This window comes from Canis lupus, chromosome 1 (assembly GCF_003254725.2).
Source record: "Canis lupus dingo isolate Sandy chromosome 1, ASM325472v2, whole genome shotgun sequence".
Taxonomy (NCBI): Eukaryota; Metazoa; Chordata; class Mammalia; order Carnivora; family Canidae; genus Canis; species Canis lupus.
This window is the reverse complement of record NC_064243.1, coordinates 89592955-89608278: the sequence shown is the minus strand read 5'-3', so window position 1 is coordinate 89608278 and position 15324 is coordinate 89592955. Positions and strand designations below refer to the sequence as shown.

The following is a 15324-nucleotide window of genomic DNA, read 5'->3' as shown; positions in this document are numbered from 1 at the left end:
CCCAGGGCGTGATCCTGGAGATCTGGGACTGAATTCCACGTTGGGCTCCCTGCATGGAGCCTGCTTCTCCCTCTGCCTGTGTCTCTGCCTCTGTGTATGTGTGTCTCTCATGAATAAATAAATAAAATCTTTAAAAAAAAAATAGTAAGCAAAGAAAGTATCTAGATCCTAACGTAGAAAGGCTCACCCATCTAGCAGAGGGAGTCATAAACAGGAGACTCAGTGTAGACTGCAGCTGAATCAGGAAATGGTGAGGTAGAAAGGGACTTCTAGAAGCATCTATGTAGTCTAAAACCTCATTTCACAGATTAAGAAGTCATTTACTCTCTCCTCGCTTCACTTATCCAGCACCTGACAATAAGCATAGCCCTCAACAAGGTTTCTGGAACCCAAAACTGAGATCCATTGCTTGCCCATGTACTCATTAAAACATCCCGCACCACATGACAAGAGTGTGTAAATATGGTCACTTAACTTCTGAGTGACATTATCTGGGTCTTGCTTCTTCTGCCTTGAGATCTTTGGCAGCCCTTCGGATTCCCTGGTCCACTTCACACATAGACTATTCTGAATAGATCCTCTTTCTCAGATCGGAAACTGCAAGCTCCCTGCTCTTAATCTCAACAAATGCTTTCTCTTTCTCCATTCAGGAGATCCTAAGACTTGAGCCCCCTCACATATTCCTTTCTAAGTCAAAGCATCTGAGTCTACATCCTCCATCCTTTTGTCCTTCCTTCCTCCTCTCTTCCTCTTCATTATGTCCCGAAGCACCCAGAGTAAGGGTTTGCAGTCAGAAAGCCTGAGGACACACCCAGCTCTGCCACTGACCATTTCCATGACCTTAAGTGAACGAGTCACTTCATTCCTCCTCTATAAAACGAGGTTAATAACAGCTGCTCCAGCTCCTCACAGCCGTGCTGTGAGGACCCAGGGAAGTAATGCGTGGGAAAGTGCTCTCTGAGCTCATAAAGCACCTTCACATTCTACTTACTTCACATGCCTGTTATTACTGTCTCCTCATTACCTGTGACCTGTCAGCATCCACCGAAGCAGAGACAGCTATTTGCGACCTTTAGGCTGCTCACGGTGTCAACACTAACGATACAACAATGTGAGCATGTTAGATGCTACTGTGAATTGCAAATTTGATCATAATCATATGTCATCCAAACAAGTATAACCTTTTTTTAATTTTAGGAATATGGACCTTGTTTTAAGATTATTTATTTTTGGAGAGAGAGCGAGCGAGTGCATGAGTAGAAGGGGCAGAGGGAGACTGCACGCTCAGCATGGAACCTGAAGTGGGACTCAATCTCACAACTCTGAGATCTCAACCTGAGCTGAAATCAAGATTTGGATGCTTAACAGGCACCCCTGAGCATGGACTTCTGGAAGACAGTCCTAGCCAGTAATTAACTGGACACATACCAAGAGTCAGGCACTGTTCTCAAGTACCTTACATCAGCTATCACCGGGCAGCATGGTATGAGAGGTTTTAGTATTATTTCCATTGTATTGATGGGAAAATGGAGGCAGAGAATACAGCTGTGATTCAAACCCAGGCATCCAGCTCGAGGGACCATGTCCTTCTTATCCACTGTCCTACTACTCCTTTGTGACCAAGGACAGAAGTGGGGAGAGAAAAGCCAAGCATGAGATCACCGCTCTAGAGTATAGAGGCGAGAATATGGATATGAACAAGGACACCTGGAATCTTCTGGAAAATAAACAAAACTGGAAAACAAACAAAACTATTCAAATTGCTAAGCTACCAATGTTGCTGAGGGCTTAGGGTCATCAGGCACTTCCATATACCACTAGTGAGAATATAAACTGGTACAACCTGTTGAGAAGACCATTAGTAGAGTGAATTGAAAGGTGAACGATACATTCCCACATTCCTGCTGACTCAGCCAAGCCACTCGGAGCAGTATGTCCCGGGGAGATAATCATGGATGTGCGCAAAGGTTGCACATAAGGAGACAGGGTAGGGGAGTCATTGCATTGCCAAATACGTGAACAGTGCACACTTAAAATGATGCTAAAGAAAAAGGAATAACATATTCTTAAGGAAAAGAGGTATGTGGAAAAAAGCCCATTAATGAGGCTTTCTTATCTGACTAGTTCAAGTTCTGAGTGGGTTTACCAGCTGTGTGAGCATGGGCACATTATTTAATTTCTCTGCACCTCAGTTTTCTTATGTTTAAGTGGGGATAACAAAAGACTCACTTTACCAGCTTGTGAGAATTCATAAATTAATATATGTCAAGTGCTTGGGATAGAGCCTGGCATAAAGCAAGCCTGTGATCAGTGTTACTTGTTTGCAAATATCAGACAAGTTACCACAGTTAACACACACAGACACACATCATTACAAATATTTGTGATATAAATATTATGAGTAGTGCACCAAAATTCTAACAGAGATTATCTCTAGAAGTGGAAGCAGAGACTTTTCTTTTAAATTTATTTCCTAGATTCTCTTTACTTGAATAAAGCCAGCAATATATTAATATTGAACTACCTCTACTTTTTTCAAGTGGCCTTAATAACACTCCTTTCCATCTATTAAGTTTCTCTAATATAATCCACTCTCTGCATACTGTGTTTATGGAAATAAGGTACTTTCACTGATTTAATCTGAAGAGTCATACATTTTCCCCTTTATTCTTCAGAGCTAAGCAGCTTGCTCGTATTTCATCTCATAAAAGTCTTTCCTGCCCTCCTATACATTTACAGATGGAGAGCAATCCAAAAGGCTCACTAAAGCATAAAAGGTATGGGGAAAGAGTGGATTAAGGTCCCCAGAAAGCAAAGTTAGAGGACACAACCATGACAGCTTCAGGACAGCCATACGGAAAAAAAAGTATACCTTACCTCAATTAGGGCAGGCCGGAAAATGACTGTGATCAGTATTTCAGCTCCGTGGACAATTTCCCTCGTGTGGCCCGATGATGGAGGCCATTCAGCCGTTCAGCAGGCCGACCAGCACTGCGACAATCATGCTGAAAGGAAAGGAATCTTGGTGAGGGAGATGTGGTAGCGTAATAATATCCTTGCCAGGCCTGAGACCTGCAGAGGAGGGGAATCAATCACTAGAGACAGCTAGGGAGCAGAGAAATCACAGTAGAGTTAAGTTGTTTTCCATGGGGGTGGGCGAGTGGGGTGGAAGGGACGGCCCAGAATGACAGATGATGCAAACGGGGGTCTCCTTTGCTCTGGGGACAAGCTTGGATGCTCGCTCTTGGGGTATATCCCCATCCCTTCCAAGACAAGGGCTGGTTCCTTGCAGACTTTCACCTTTGCTTCCACAGCTGTTCCTGTATTTGTCAGTACGTACACAAGTCAGCTCACCAATACCACCGACTTGTAGATTCCAGAGTCAGACCGCCCCCTAAGAAGCACATGGCCTTTCTCTGAAAACAAGCTCCACAGAGGATTTTCTCTGTGCATGGAGGTTCCCTGGGATTAAAACCTTGGGATTATTTGTAAGCCACTACCACCCCCCCAATTCTGAGATCCATCCAGCACCACTTTCCCTTGCAATGCCCTACTGCTCTGTGCCCTGTGCTCGCTCTGGTCCACCACCATCTGGCCAAACACCGTGGGGCCCCCAGTTGCCTGCAGCAGCAGCCAGGAACCTGGTCTCTCTCTGCAGATCACTGCCCACCCAGTGTCTCTCGCAGAGCAGGTGGGCCTGTCCTCCTACTCCTGTCACCAAAAGTCCTCTCTCCCCTGGGTCTTAGTTTTCTGAACTACAAAATGAAGGATGGACGAAAATGTTCTCCATCCACATTGTGCTTTGAGGTCAGATGCCCCTGCATTTAAAATCCCAGTCCAGGGATCCCTGGGTGGCTCAGTGGTTTAGCGCCTGCCTTTGGCCCAGGGCACGATCCTGGAGTCCCGGGATCGAGTCCCATGTCGGGCTCCCTGCATGGAGCCTACTTCTCCCTCTGCCTGTGTCTCCGCCTCTCTCTCTCTCTCTGTGTGTGACTATCATAAATAAATAAATAAATAAATAAATAAATAAATAAATAAATAAAGCATTATCTTTAAAAAAAATAAAAATAAAAATAAAAATAAAATAAAATAAAATAAAATAAAATAAAATCCCAGTCCAGGCACTCTGCAAAATTCAGACCAGTCACCTTTCCTCAGAGCTCAGTCTGTCGCGTGTAAAAGGCGAACAAAGGTATTGACCCCTCAGGTTACTATAAAAGCAAGAACTACGAGATTGTGCGCCTGGCATACAACAGATGCTCAAGAAACAGAGTACTTCCCGCCCCGCCTTATAGGACACCTCCAAATCTAGACCTTTCTGGTCTTCCAAGTTTCCAAATCTAGCATTCTCTTACATCCGGATCCATGGAAGTAATGATACTCTCTTCTGTTAAATTTAAGCTCCTCCACTGACTCTCAGCTGCTTCCCAAATCTGGCTCTATCTTATCTTCCTCCAACTTCTAACAAATGCTGTCTGTCCTAGTCAGGCTAAGTCCTACTATGTTCCAAAGAACATACCCTGAGACCCTGCTTTTGTGCCCATCACCCCCCATGCAAGAGATGGCTTTTCTTAACTCCTCTTTCAAGGCCCAGGTGAGCCTGTGTCCCTGTAACCCTCACACAATGTCCTAACAGCACTGTCCATTGCTTTGTGTTTATTAAGCTCAGGGGGCCAGCTGGAAAGGCACTATTCTAATTATTTTAAGTTTTTCACTTTAATGTTGGCCACATTTCAGTGTTACAAACCCAGTATTTTTTGGATCAGCTTTGCAAATGCTTTTTGAAATTCATATGCCTTTGTACATTGAGATAGTAAGATCTTTTATATTTTTTAATATATCTTTTAAAGATTTTATTTATTTATTCATGAGAGACAGAGAGAGATGGGGGCAGAGACACAGGCAGAGGGAGAAGCAGGTCCCATGCAGGGAGCCCAATGTGGGACTCAATCCGGAACCCTGGGATCATGCCCTGAGCCAAAGGCAGACACTCTACTGCTGAGCCACCCAGGCGTCCCAGATTTATTTATTTATTTTTAAAATTAACTCCATCATTTCCCTGAAGAAGCTCATACAGGAGCTTATTTCCTCAGCAACGAGTAAACCATACATAGGCAATCCAGGGGTCTTCTCTTGGAGCCAGGAGAGGATTCTAAGTACATCCAATGCCTGTAGATTTTGTGTCAAAGAGAATGTGTTCTAATTTGGAAAACCATCTTGTGATCAAACTCTCATCAAGCAACAGGGATGACTCAGAGTAGAGAAAGAATTGGCTGCTACTTTTTACCTCAAGAAAGATGAGGGCTAGACTTTTACCTCAAGAAAGATGATGGCTTAGAACTTAAATGAAAGTTCTAAGGGTGATGACAGAAGACACAGGAATGGATCAAGGGACCCAGAGAAAAAAACCACCTCTGAAGGAGATACCGAGGCAGGAGAGTAACCGTGTGCTTGGAGAGGCACATGAGCCCAGAGAAATATGAGTGATGCACAGGCTGTGGATGGCAGACTAACAAGATGACACTTAACCAAACCACTAGTAAGGAGGTCTCTTCCCCTGAGGACAATTTGCAATATGCTGGTACAGAATACAGACTGAAGGGGATCAAGGAGACACCAGGAGGGCAAGTGCAGACAAGCAGAGACTTTGCTGTCAAGGACCGGGGTGCCCTTAAGCTTGCCTAACCTAAACCAATAAAAGTACCTCCCCTTGCATATCCTCTTACTCTTTGCTTCACCATATGCACAGATCTCAGTCCCCAAATATAACTGACCACAGACCCTTCCAACCTCTGCCTCCCAACACCACCCATGTGTGCCTGGTTTTGGGTCTCTAAGAAACCTCTCAGAACTGTTCAACAGCCATATGCTGTCAACTCTCAGCTCTAAATTCTATTTCCCTGCTTCAGGTCAATGATAGTTATCCATTTATCAGAGAGAGAAAAACAAAAACAAAAACCAGAGACTATAATGTGACAGGTCAAAAGGAACAAAAGTCCAGATTCAGGTCAGATACCGGATGACCACCTCTGTGTAAGCCATATAATTAATGCTAAACTGTCAAAAAGATAACTTCGGGGACACCTGGGTGCCTCAGTGGTTGAGTGTCTGCCTTTGGCTCAGGTCACGATCCCAGGGTACTGGGATGGAGTCCTGAATCCGGCTCCCTGTAGGGGAGGGACTACTTTTCCCTCTGCCTCTGTGTGTGTGTGTGTGTGTGTGTGTGTGTGTGTGTGTGTGTGTGTCTCATGAATAAATACATAAAATCTTAAAAAAAAAAGTTAACTTCAAACCTTCAAACATTTATTTTCTTTCTTCAAAATAGTGCTTTACTCTCAATTTAGAAAAATCAAATATGTACCTCTGAAACTAATAATACGCTATATGTTAATTAACTGAATTATGAAATGAACTGAATCAACTGAATTTAATTTTAAAAAATTTTAAAAAGAAAAAAGAAAAATCAGGTATGAATAAATACCTCTACTTTGGTATGTGTGCATGACACATTTATGAACGTAATACACAAATGTGTCTCTGTTGACCTAAAAAGAGACTCGGTAACAGAATTATTGCCAACTGTGTTCTTAGTAATGTTTCTCTCCCAACGGTAACTCCAGTCTCTCTGCCAACAGCACACCAGGTTACCAGCTTCTGCACCATCCGTTCTTCTATCCTCTGCTTTCGTAAACTCTCTTCTCCCTCCTCTGTTATGTGTCTCTACTATTAACGAGCCACGCTGGTCGCAAGATTAAATATTCCTGGTTAGGAACTGAGGCCACTTTATCAGCCCCTACAAACTTCACCCCATGACAGTTTACTTTCCAACATTCCAAACACCCTTAACAGCTCTTCAGCTAGTTGCACGTCAATGACGTCTGCAGTAACAGTATCCACGCAAACCTATGCTTTTGTCCGGGGTTAAGAAGCACTGCTGCATAAATACTTGATGTGCAGCCTGTGCTGAAATTCTAGTTGAGGAGGCATTTACCCGTCCTCTGTCATCTGCTGGTTGCCCAAGGGGGCATAGTTTTATTAATGCTGTGAGCCAGCTTTGCCACCTGCTATACTGAGGGTTCTCGATTTAATCCTAAATATATCCCCCCCACACACACACATACCTCCCAAACATTTCTATTTTACTTTATTTTTTTTAAGATTTTATTTATTTATCCATGAGAGACACAGAGAGAGAGGCAATGACACAGGCAGAGGGAGAAGCAGGCTCCTTGCAGGGAGCGCGATACGGGACTCGATCCTGGGACCCCAGGATCACTCCCTGAGCCAAAGGCAGATGCTCAACCGCTGAGCCACCCAGGCATCCCTATTTTATTTTTTGATGCGGTAGTTGTGCTGTGGGCCAGGCCGCAGATGACATAATAGCAAAGGATGGTGGCTGGTCAGTGAAACCGTCTGCAGCACAAAGTCTGAGGACAGAAGTGCACGGTGTGTGGGAGCCAGGTAGGTTAGTCTCCTCACAGCAATATTAACAGAACAAAATCATCCACTGCCAGAGAAGGGAAGAGGAAAGCTCTCCTGATACTTTTATGAATTCACTGAAGATCTATGGAAAAAATGCCTAGGAATTTGAAGGCTAATCTTCTGGAATAAACAGGTTTCCAAACAGGCTTTGGAAACAGCCCAGCAACAAATGCCTTTTATGTACCCAGTTTGGAGCGGGTACAGCCACCCACAGATGTGGAGCCATGAGGATGAGCAGAAGGCATGTCAAAGTGGGGATCTGACCATGGGGCACCGTTGCTCACAACCGCAGAGGAAGCAGAGCCTACTCACCGCCTGGCTGCGGCTAGCACATCAACTCTGGGGCAGGAGGCTCCTCAGTACATTTGTCTCTCTCAACTTCTCTCATTCCTGTGGCTGGAAGGTTCTGGCATCCCTCTATCAGAGAGGCCATGGCCAGCTTTCTTAAGGAGAAAAGGGCTTTAGAGGAGAGCAGTCACTCCCCCCCAGATGAAGAGGTTCTTGCAGGAGAGCTGAGTATGACACTGAGAGCAGCAAACAGCCACACCTGCTCGCTGGCTGTGCCCTGAGACACGCAGGCGCCCCAAGGAATGGCAGGGTGCTGAGCGTGGACTCCTCCTGCGACAAAGTGACCTCCCCACATTCAACTGTGATCCAGAAGCAGCAGGGATCAGTGTGATGAGATGACCCAGGGCAGGGGGCTTCCGAATTCATGACACATAGCAGGAGCCTGGAACTCTGACACGACCTTGGGATGGCGGCATGGGAAAGAGACCCAAGGTTAACCTGCCTGTTCCACAGTCGAGGACAAGATACGTTGACCCAGAAAAGCACAGTATTGTTTGCCACGCTGAGTTTGTGTGGACCAAGATTCATTCCCAGTCTGAATTAACAACCGAGTAAGGGAACGAACTCACAAAGCCAAGAGGATTACTATCTAGTAACCTATATATTTTTCAGACAGTATTAGTTCAAATTCATTGATTTCCATCAGTGGATCAGAATGTTGTTCAGAGTGAAGGATGCTGCCAGAGCAGAGATTCAGGAGGCTCTTTCATCATGTGGGCATTTACCCGTGAACTTCAGCCTTGCTCTCATCGAGGCTGTTTAAAGGGTCTGCGCTGGGACACCTGGGTGGCTCAGCAACTGAGCATCTGCCTTTGGCTCAGGGCATGATCCCAGGGTTCCAGGATCGACTTCCACATCAGGATCCTCTGTCTATGTCTCTGCCTGTCTCTCTGTGTCTCTCATGAATAAATAAATAAAATCTTTAAAAAAAAAAAAAGGGTCTGTGCTGACAGAGACAGGTATCACTGGAGGCATCACCTGCTGGCAGCCACAAGGCCTCCTGGGGTGGAGTCACTCTGGAAAATTCACTGTCATCTATGATCCTGATTCTCAGTCTAGCCCAAGAAAATTCAGGTCCAACGTCCAGATTTTCTTGAAGCCAAAGATGATTCCTCCCCCAGAGTGTGAAGTTAATGAATAAGCCCACAGCCACATTAATGGTATGCGTGGGGGGAATGCTGCTGTCCTCTCCACATGAATTACTCCCTTCTTTGGAATTTTCTGGCCAGCTACAGGGTCAGAGGTGACTCTCCCATACCGTCTCGCAGCACACACACGTCTCACCCAGCCGTGGCCTCACGGGGCATATAAAGACATCCGACCTGTGCTAAACAAGATGCTTCTCTAGTAGGGCTTCAAAGCGGTAGTGAAAGAGCCACTGGCCAGGTGCCAGAAGCAGGTGGGCCTGTGGACAGATAGAGCTGGTCTGCAGAAAGGTGGGGGTGCAGCTGGTGCCAGTCAGGACAACACTTGGTCTTACACCTTCCTTGTGCTTTGCACTTTTGATTCTAGGTTTTCTCAAGGGATCCTGGTTTCTTGGGGAGGGTATTTCAGTATCCTGAGAAAGCCCTCCTCAAGTCGGTTTTGATCCTCACATCCAAAGACGCCCAAGTGAATACCATCCTTTCCCTGTTACCATGTTCTTGAGCACTGGACCAGACCAGAGAAAGCAGAGCCAGGCTGGGCATGGGGGGCAGAGGAGGATGTACGGGGGCTAGCTCGTGTTATCCATACTCTGAACTGGGAACATCACCAGGTCTAAGTCTTTCATGCTGTCCATTTCAGCGTGTCTCTCCTGCCTGTCTCCCTAAATCCTGTTTTTTTCTAGGCTTGCATGCTGAATACCCTACTTTAGCTGACATTTTACACAGACACATATAGCTGAATATAGTCCATTCTTCCTCCTGTTTGCAGCTGTACATATCCTATTAAATCAAGACATAGAGGTAAAACTCTGAGATGATGTCAGTGCTCTGCTCGGTGCCCACCCTAGTATAGGCTTGTCATCTTAAACATGGAATTGTTAGCATAGCTTTGGCCTACATTACAAATATGAGTTAAACATTATACAGAAGTGGGAGAAAAGTAATCTAAAGTAGTATTAGTTTTTTTGGTGGCTTTTTTTTTTTTTTTTTTTGACAGAAAACAGGTAGGGTCTGGAGTAACTTCTATAAACCTCCACATACAATTTCTTGATATGGTAAAGAATAGTACAACTTGGTCATGGATATTTTCTTTGCAATCATCATACTTGATTTTTCTTTAAAAACTTGCAATGGGGGGGGGGCGGGGGGGCGCCTGGCCGACTCAGTGGTTGAGCATCTGGCCTTTGGCTCAGGTCATTATCCCAGGATCAAGTCCCACATTGGGCTCCTTGCAGGGAGCCTGGTTCTCCCTCTGCCTATGTCTCTGCCTCTCTGTTTTTCATGGATAAATAAATAAAATCTTAAAAAAAAAAAAAAACAAGAAACTTGCAATGGTCTGGTAACAATGTATGAAGCTAGCTGTTTATGACTCTATCTATTTAAAGAAAAATTGAGTCAGATATATTGTTAAACTGCAATATTGTCCCAGGGGAAAAATTTAAATATATTTAACTTAAAAATTTTTATATAGAGGGCTCAAGAAAAAAGCTTTTCTCTTTTAGGATTAATCAATCAGAAGCAAAATAGTTAACTATGTACACTAAACTACTAATAAACATAATTTTTTTACCCTCTGTGGCTTGGCAAGGGCCAAAGACAAAAAAAAAGGTTACACTTGAGAGATTGCACAGGGAGTAAGGGGCACTCAGTCATCCAAAGTATCCTTCCTTCCTTGGTATCTAGCTTCATAAGGGAGGAAGAACATTTACAACTTAAAGCAAAGAAAACAAACGCCAAATGAATGCTTTTGTGTGTCTGTGTGTGACCAGGTCAGAAAGTGCTTTCTCTCTGATGGGGTTACCACTTGCTTGGTTCTGCCCTTTCAACTGTAAGCCCCAGGATGGAAAGTTCTGGACCCTCTGGTAAAATTTTACCCTCCCTGCAAGAAGCCTGGTTCTCTCTCTTTCTGTGTCTCTGCCTCTCTCTCTGTGTTTCTCACAAATAAATAAAGTTTTTTTTTTTGAAAAAAATCCCAAACAGAAGCACCTGGGTAGCTCAGTTGGCTAGGCAGCCAACTCTTGATTTTGGCTCAGGTAATGATCGTGGGGTCCTGGGATTGAGCCCTGCATCGGGCTCCACACTCGGTGGGGAGAGTGCTTCTCTTTCTCTCTCTCTGCACCCCCACCCCCATCAAATAAATAAATCTTTAAAAACAGAAAAACAAAGCAAAGCAAAAAAATCCGAACCCCTAAACCCAGTGGTTCTCAAATCTAAAAAATCAAAAGCATCGATCTATAAAAGCACAGACTGCTAGACCCAACCTGAGCTTCAGGGTCACTAGGTCTGGAATGAGGCCTGAGAATGTCCATTTCTAACAAGTTCCCAGGTGATGCTGTGCTGCTGGTGGGGCTGGTAGGGCTGGTGGGACTGGTGATGGGGCTGGTGGGACCACATTTTGAAACCATTGCCTTAAACAAGGAAGCAGACAAGGCCACGAGCTCTCTAGGACATGATACAGTCTGCGTTAGTGATATGGACTTCAACAGTTGTTAACCAAGCACCTCACCTCATGAACAGGGAATCTAAGGCTCGGCGAGACAGACGGGGTCCTGGCTCCCCCTCCCACATGTCTCTGAGGTAGAACCACTGTTCCAGGGAGAAGCAGCAAACTTATTAGCAGGAAGCCTCTGCATCTCAAGCACAAACCACACGCCCTGGGAGCTGGTGTGCATCCCTGAAAGGAAATTCCAATGCCCACCCATTACCAATCAAAGAAACAAAGCTGCTCTTGAGAGTGAGATTCCAACCAGATGTGATGAAGTAGCCACAAGGTGCGAGGGACACAGTGACGGCACAGCTCACGGAGACCCAATCGTGGGAGGGGAACAGCACCCGGTGTAGCAGAGGCATGTCAGACACCAGCTCCTCCTCTACTTCCTGACCCATCCGCTCTCTGTACCTTGGAAAGTCTGCTTATAGGGGCCTGTGAAGGGTGTCTGTGCCCGGGCTGCCCCGCTGCTCCCCGCCCTGTCTACCCTGAGATCCCGGGCAGATGGTGGATGATCACCCCAGTGACTCAGAGCATTCAGAACGACATCAACAATTATAGGAAGACTGTACCAAACCCACGCTTCTCAAACCTGGGAGTGCATCACAAGTACATGAAGGGCTTTAAAAATACAAACTGCTCAGGATGCCTGGGTGGCTCTCATGAATAAATAAATAAAATCTTAAAAGAATACAAACTGCTGGACTCCTACACCTCTTGAGTTTAATTCAGTAGATCTGGGGTAAGGCCAAAAATTTTAATTTCTTTCTTTTTTTTTTTTTTTTTAAGATTTTGTCTATTCATTTGAGAGACAGAGAATGTGCACAAGCAGGGGGAGGAGCAGGTGGAGAGAGAAGGAGAAGCATATTTCCCGCTGAGCAGAGAGATCTATGCAGGGCTCGATCCCAGGATCCTGGAACCATGACTTGAGCTGAAGGCAGATACTCAACCAACTAAGTCACCCAAGCACCCCCGAAAATTTAAATTTCTAACAACCTCTCAGACGATGCCAATGATGCCGGTCCAAGGACCATACTTTGAGAACCACTTGTTAAGCTATTCCCTGCTATTAACTAGAACACTATCTTCTTTAATTTATTACATGAAAGGGAAAATTCCTCTGTCAAGGACTAAGAATGTGGCTTTTATCACCAACCATGTGGCTGTACTTTCTCTGTGCTTTAATTTTCCATACATAAACTGAGATCACTACCTCCAAAATACTGTAAATCTGACTAAAGCTTACTACTACGTAATTTAAAAGATGTTACCAATTACCAGCTGCTACTTTGTCTTTTAAAATATTGTTGACTGCTTTAATAGAAATAATCTGTAACATTTAAGACAAGTACCCATACCCTTCATTCACCAGACAAGATGGGAGAAACTTTTATCTTTTAAGAAAGATAAAGCCCCCCCCAAAAAAAAAGAAAGAAAAAAAGAAAGATAAAGCCTACCAAATGTCAGCTTTCCCAAAATCTAGAATAATCAAAGATGCTTTTATGAAAATAAAAGAAAAATAAAGTCAAAAATTTTTAATTTAATTTAGAATTAAAAATTAAATTAATTTAAATTTTAAATTTAATTTAAAATAAAAAAATAAAAAATTAATTTAATTAAATTCTATTGTATATATAATGACAAAGCAAAAGCACACAGGTTTCAATTTGAAACATACTATTTTTTTTTTTTAAAGAGTGTGTACTTTCAACAAAGAATTACAAAATATAATGGCTTCTTCCCAATGGAGAACACATGCCTGTTTCAATATTAACAATCATATAAATGCTGGATTTCAATCTTGGGAAGTAAGAGCAGGAATCAAGGCCCATTTCCCCAGAGTGCCCCAAGTCAACTGGGTCAAGCAGTAAAGTTCTCCAAGGAAATGGTCTCTCAACCTCATTAATTATCAGAGCCCAGGCTCTGGTATTTCAAGAGAGATAGCTGGCACCCTGCCCACCCACCATCCTACTGCTCCTCAGTTTTTATAGAATATTACAGGCATAGACCTCCTGTCACCTTTCCTAAGAGAGGAGTGGGTCTGAGGGGGCCTTTCAAATATTTGTAATCCAGGGGTCAAGCGAGTCCATGTAGTGATGATCGATGAGTCCTAATGGGGCAAAACGACTTCTTCCACAATAAGACAAATGCAGGTGACCAGCAAACATCCTGGAAGCAGAGGGCAGAGGTAGATGGGCACAGCCAACTCCTAGCTTCCTTCTCTGAGCCTCTAATTGAAGCTAACTGCAATCACAAAGACAAGAAATGTGTTCATTTCTAGTTAACCAAGTGTAGTATTAAACATTTGCAAAGCATGCATGTGTCACCACTACCCTGTAACGTAGGGAGGCTGGCCCTGTTCCATCAGTCATTCCTGCCCCAGGGGTAATCCCAGGATTTCTAAATCAAATTTCAATCTATCTCTGGGAAGACGGCTGAGCTAGAGAACTCTGTCAACCATTTTAACATTTTCCTTAAAATGCAAACAGAACAATGTCTGTGGCTTCTATAATCCCTGCTGCCCTTGCCACCATTCTTTCCCCACCAGTAATGACTTATGTTACTTCCAGCACAAACAAAAACCTAACAGAACACACAAAGTCCTGGTTTTTAATTTATCACATAAATCTGGAGACTGCTAACACAGTGATTTTAATTTACTAATCTAGGCTCTCCACATTGACAAGTTCCCTTTTGTTCTTTCACTGTAAAGTCCATCCTTTGGTCATGGCATAAACTCATTGAGGACATAAAGGCAGCACCTGACCAATTACAGCAACATGCCGGCAGCATGAATTCTGCAAGTCAGATTCTTTTCCACCCTGTCAGTATCTAAAATTTATACCAGCTCAAATACTCTTCTCAAAACATGCTGGAAAGTTAATTTCCTGTTAAACCTAACCTTTACTGTGTTAGGACAATATTGTGGAAACGTTCGGTGAAACTGCAAGGAATAAAAAAGCCATTCCTGGGGCGCCTGAATCAGGGCTGTTGATACAGTATGTAACTCTTGATCTCAGGGCCGTGAGTTCAAGCACACATTGGGCCCAGAGCCTACTTAAAAAGAAAAAGGCTGGGGGCCTACGTAGCTCAGTTGGTTAAGCATCCAATTCTTGATTTCGGCTTAGATCATGATCTTGGGGTTGTGGGATCGAGCCCCATTCAGCTCAGAGTTGGCTTGAGGTTCTTTCTCTCCTTCTCCCTCTGCCCCTCTCTGTCCCATTTGTGTACTTTCTAAAATAAATAAATCTTAAAAAAAATAAGTAGAGCAACTCCTAAACAGATCTGCCACTTGACACAATCTCCCCTTGTACTAGCCCAACAAGAAATCAGATTTCAGAAAGCTTCTAATATAAAGATAGAAGGATGAAAATAGCCATTGTCACCTCATCAGGTAAAATGTACTAATGCAAAGAATGCACTGCTGTATTAAAAATTCTCACTTAATTTACGATAAGGAAGACAAAAATACAATAGGGAAAGAACAGTGTCTTCAATAAACAGTGCTGGGAAAACTGGACAGCCACACACCCAAGAATGAAACTGTACCTCTACCTAACACCATACACAAAACCAACTCAAAATAGATTAGAAGTCTGAATGTGAGACCTGCAACCAGAGAACTCCTGAGGTCGGTCTTGGTGATGATTTTTTTTTAAAAATCTGACCCCAAAAGCAAGAGCAATAAAAGCAAAAATAAGTTGGACTAACTCAAACTAAAAAAGCTTCTCCACAACAAAGGAGACCATCAATAAAATGAAAACCCAACCTCCTGAATGGGAGAAAATAATTGTGAATCATGTATCTGACAAGGGTTAATATCCAAATTACATATAGAACTCATACAGCTCAGGGCGCCTG

General features: G+C 43.8%; 1 protein-coding gene across 2 annotated transcripts in view; it reads right to left on the bottom strand.

The window, feature by feature from the left end:
* Positions 1-15324, bottom strand: part of KANK1 (KN motif and ankyrin repeat domains 1) — a 207706-nt gene that overhangs the window by 135321 nt on the left and 57061 nt on the right. For both annotated transcript variants that reach the window (XM_049092391.1, XM_025423395.3), the window contains exon 2: positions 2878-3005. The gene's annotated coding sequence lies outside the window, so the exon portion shown is untranslated. The remainder of the gene's footprint in view (positions 1-2877; positions 3006-15324) is intronic.